This window comes from Ipomoea triloba, chromosome 14 (genome assembly GCF_003576645.1).
Source record: "Ipomoea triloba cultivar NCNSP0323 chromosome 14, ASM357664v1".
NCBI classification, from domain to species: Eukaryota; Viridiplantae; Streptophyta; class Magnoliopsida; order Solanales; family Convolvulaceae; genus Ipomoea; species Ipomoea triloba.
Window position 1 is genome coordinate 5870977 of NC_044929.1, and position 5020 is coordinate 5875996.

Genomic DNA, 5020 nt, shown 5'->3' on the forward strand with positions numbered 1-5020 from the left:
ATTTATTTAGCTCAAAATTATTATATTTATCCATTTATGTATTTATTTCTATTATAATAAATTAAAAATTATTTATTTATACTTTTTATTATAATTATTAGTAATCTTTATAATATTATACAAATTTTAATTTATAATTTCATTTTAATATAAAAAATAATAATTATTATCATTATTAAAATACTTAATATTTTATAATAAATAACTTTATAATGGATTTATGTTCATATTTTATAAATTAAAAAATGAATCAAACAGAAAAATAATTTTCTAACATTTAACCAAACATAAAAAAAATTGAATCATTTTTCAAAAATCATTTTCTAGAAAATAATTTTCATATCTCTAAGTGGACCGTTAGTGCATAATTTATAGACTTTTTTCAATATATTTTTTTTTTTTACAATTGCTAATTTATACCAATGCCATTAGTACTAGTACAATTAGCACTATATAGTACTAATAATACATTATACAGATAGATATATCACGCATAATTGTACATAAAATTATCCACGTCGATACTTGTTAGCACTATTAAAAAAAATCCCTAGCTGTGCTTTTATATATTACTAGCGGTGGCACGCGCGATGCGCGTAGTATAATGCCCAATAAAGATCAAATAAATACAATGATATTAAAAAATATGTTAAAATTTAAATTCTTTGGTATTTATTTTGTAATTTTTTTTGTTTAAATTTGAATTTAATTAAGAGGTCAAGAGTGTTATTTCAATAGTTATGTACGATATAAATATAAAGAGCTAGTTTATTTTTGTCAAACGGAGATTCATACATACAAGTTTATTGATAATAAATAGAGTTGTAGCATTTATATATACAAGTTTATTAAAATTGTAGTTCATTCTCCTACATCATTGTTAGTGTCTTACTTTGGGTTTTTTTTCGTACAGTTTCTAAAACAAACATAGAAACTTGTGTTTTTGGTTGTTCATATCTCATATTCAAATAAATGTACTAACATGTAATGCTTTTATTTCTTTAAATAAAGTTAGTTGTGTTGCACGAAAGAAAACATAAACAATTTGAAATGAAGACTTATACATGCATTTAAATTCTTGTCCATCTCAATAAAAAAAAAAAAGTTGTGTCAAATTGCATCAATGTATAATAAAAAATATAAAAGTACGAATCGAACATGTACAAAATGATCTCCAAATGATTCGTTTCATTCAGCTTCGATAAATTCCTAAATCACGTGAAAAAGCATTTAACATAGTTTGAGTTTTTGCTTGTAAACAAATTTGCATATTAAACAAACTAAACATAAGTAGTGCTAATAGTCTACCTCGTCTAACAAGTTAATGTCTCATTCTGGTTCAAGATACCAATTGTTTTGTTTTTTTTTTTATAACCTCAGGACAGTAAAGGCTGACTAATGTTTGATTATTTATTATCTTTGTTACGAAGAAGGGAGCGTATCTGTTTTCCAATTGTTCCCTTTTCACCTCAACCATAAATAACATGCCAAGTCCAACCAATGATTGTATTTCTTTTGGCAGTTGAGGGGTTATGCGCTTATGCTTTGCTCGGAGGTCTGATGCTGTTCTGCCTATCAGTTGGATGCAGTCTTTGTCCACCAATTTCAATTTTGCATTTCCATTGGCATCTTCTACTTGAAGCTTTAAATTGTACTTGTCGATGCCCTTTGTCCAATTTGTCAAACATTTTTTGCACTCATATTCACCAGAAGGAAGGGGAATGAGTCGACTATTACAATCGTTTGCTTGGCAGCACACAGCAAACCAGTTGTAAGAGTTCTCTACTGCAACAATTTTTCCACCAATCCAAAATTCACCAGCCTTACAATTATAAACAAAGTTTTATTAAATTTATATTCATGCTAACACATTAAAAAATATGTTCTAGAGTGCGCTATTTGAATGTAAATATCACGAGATTATGATAAAGTGGTCATATTTTTCAACCCAATGCAACTTACTTTTCCTTTTTCGTAGATATCTTTAATTGAGACAATATGCATGAGAGCATTGCTTAAGTCCTGTAGTGTCTTTTTCATTAGTTGAAGTCATACTTGTGCTTTGAGGCTCTGTAAGCAGGGAAAATAGAAACAAAATTGTTTAAGGCATTTAATTATAAATAAATTCTATTTGTTTGACAATAAAATATGTAGTAACATAATCATTTGCTCAATTGTGTTGATACTACATAATAATGGTCGAGTTTGTGTTACTAAAAGATATTTAAATAAGAAGAAGTAACTCACGTAGGATTGTCAGGTTATAAGAATGAAATTTTATGTTAAAGATAGCTCACCGCTTAATGGATACGTAAAAGTGGGGAAATTCGCAGCATCTAATTCTCTGACAAGTGTTCTCAAAGACAAGTTTAACATGTACTTGTGATTGGTTGTCTTGTGTTTGTGCACATTAGTCGTCACCACAAATTTTTTTATGCGATAAACTCGGCCCTCTTTAAATTTCTTCGCATACTTTCGAACACATTCATTCGGAATATGGATGTTAATAAAGGTGCCCTGTTGTGTAAACGCAGTTAACACCTTTAACAGAATCTATATGCAATAAGAAAGAGTTTAATAAAACACAATGTTACAAGTGAATTACCTCTTCATCGTGGAAGATGTATTGTAAAGAATCAGGTTCAGAATAATTTGTGTCGACGAGGTACAACATTTGTATGAACTTGACGTGTATCGATTCCGTTGTGTTCGTTGGAGAAATATAACGTAAGAGAATGTTCATAGAAGCCATGAGTGCTAGAAACAATTACAAGTATACGATACTATGTGAATACTTTTACTCTAAAAATTTAGAACACAGAAGTTATAGTAACTATAATGAAGTCTATATATACAGTTTGAAAGTTTGTAAATTTGCCAGTTATAATTAATGATTAGTAAGAATAAAAGAATAAAAAGTAATATAATGATGTATTTTATACTTACAGTTTAGGAAGTCGTTAGAGTTAACAAGTATCAGAATTGGTTGAATTGGTAGTAATGCTCAACTGGTGTTGCTTACAGTTTTGGTGGAGGTGGACAAGGCCAGCTGAAAAAACCAAAGAAAATGGAGAGTTATGAGATTTTGCTTTATAATCAACTCATAACATTGAATTGTAAAACAACTTACATTATAAAGCATGAAAACATCAGCAAAACCAGATGGTGCAGAGATAAGAGAAAATCAAGTATCGTAGTCCATTTTGTTTCCTTAACCAGGTAACAGGGTTGGACGCCTTTCCACAAAAAAGCAATAAACTTTTATTTTTTTTTCAGCAAAGGACAAGGTTGAGCATCAATCACGAAACAGGAAAGCAGCCAATCTTATTTTTTTTTTGTCTTAAGCACTACAAAAAAAATATACTCAGCCACTCATGTTTTTTTTATTCAGCAGTCACAAAAAGACACTCAACCACTCTTGTTTAAGGTGATAATGGAGTTAGTGGATTTTAACTATTTTTTTTTTCATATTTTCAATAATTACTAATGATAGGTAATGTTGTAATTGGATCCCTAATTTAAGTGATAATAGAGTTAGTGGAAGTAATAATTTTAAGTGATAACGATGACAAATATTTATCAATCATTTATTGTCATTCAATGATGCAAATATATGAGTACAATAGACATTTATAAACATAAACAATTTTTAGCTATTACCTTGAGTGGGTATCTTATGGTAATAAATCATTTATGTGTCTAAACTTTAATTTATATGTCTTTGTCAAGATAAACATATGGAGTAAATGATTATTTAGCATTATGGTATATTATATTCCGTGTATTACAAAGTTAAATATTTGCCATATCTAAAAAGTGTTACAAGTTTAATAAAGTGATAAATCTAAGAACAAAGACAAAACAACAAACAATGTGAGTTACACTTAAGAAGATTTTAATGCCAATCGAATCATTAATTTATATAAAAGTTTAACAGTTTAATTAAACATCATGTGAGACTATTGAAGACTTTTGATTATTTCGAGGGAAATTGGTGTGCCAATCAAGAAAATTTAATGTGCAGAAGTTGTATAAAACAGTAGATTTTTTTTGGAAACAGTGGTGCAAATTGTCAACGTAGCTGTCCTTTCGAACAATAGATGTCATTTTACCATATACAGTAGCCGTCGGTTGATGAGGATGCTCCATTTGGGGTATATTTTCTTCAGTTTATTAAATTGTTGTTCACATCTTTTTTATATTTTCAACATTTTTATTATAAGTTCTCTTCTTAGTTTTATCTTTTTGTTTATGATTTTTCATAATGGCAAGTCATTCTACTTCCTCTCTTCCTCACAAAAATGACTCAACCGATGATCATTCATTTTGGAATGATTTTCAAATATCACCATTGAGGACTAATGTATCTCAAACGAGTATGGATTTAGCCTATGTTCAAGATATAGTGGATTTACAATTAGAGTTCAACGAAGTTGTTGGTAAGTGTTACACTTTTTCATAAACTTTACTTCTTGTGATATATATTGTTTTAATGGGTAACTTCTTATTAAGGTGATCTAGCTACGAACGTTGTGGCTAAAAATCAGAATAATATTGCATTTATGGAGGAGAATAATGCCACTTCTGGGATAGCTGTAGGAAGTATTAGTAATGATGTCTTACTTGGGAAAAATAGGATTAAAAATTCCTTTCGTAATCCCAACACAATAACTAAAGAAGAGATGCTTCAGTATTTACATCTGCAACAAGCTGACGCTGCAAAGAAATTATTGATTAGCTCATCTACTTTAAGGAGGGTATGTAGGAAATTAGGAATTTCCGAATGGCCTAACCGGAAATTCTTGACTTTGGAAAGGATGGTAAAAAATATCCAGGTATTTGCAGTTTATTTATCAACTTAGTAATTGATATTTTTGAATGAGAGATAACAATTTCCTTTTTGTAGGAATTTGGGAATATTCAGGATGAAGCGGAGGTTGAAAGGATAAAGAGTGATTTGGAAAATAAGAAGAAAATGTTGCTTGATAATCCAACAATGAAATTGGATAAGGCAACTAAT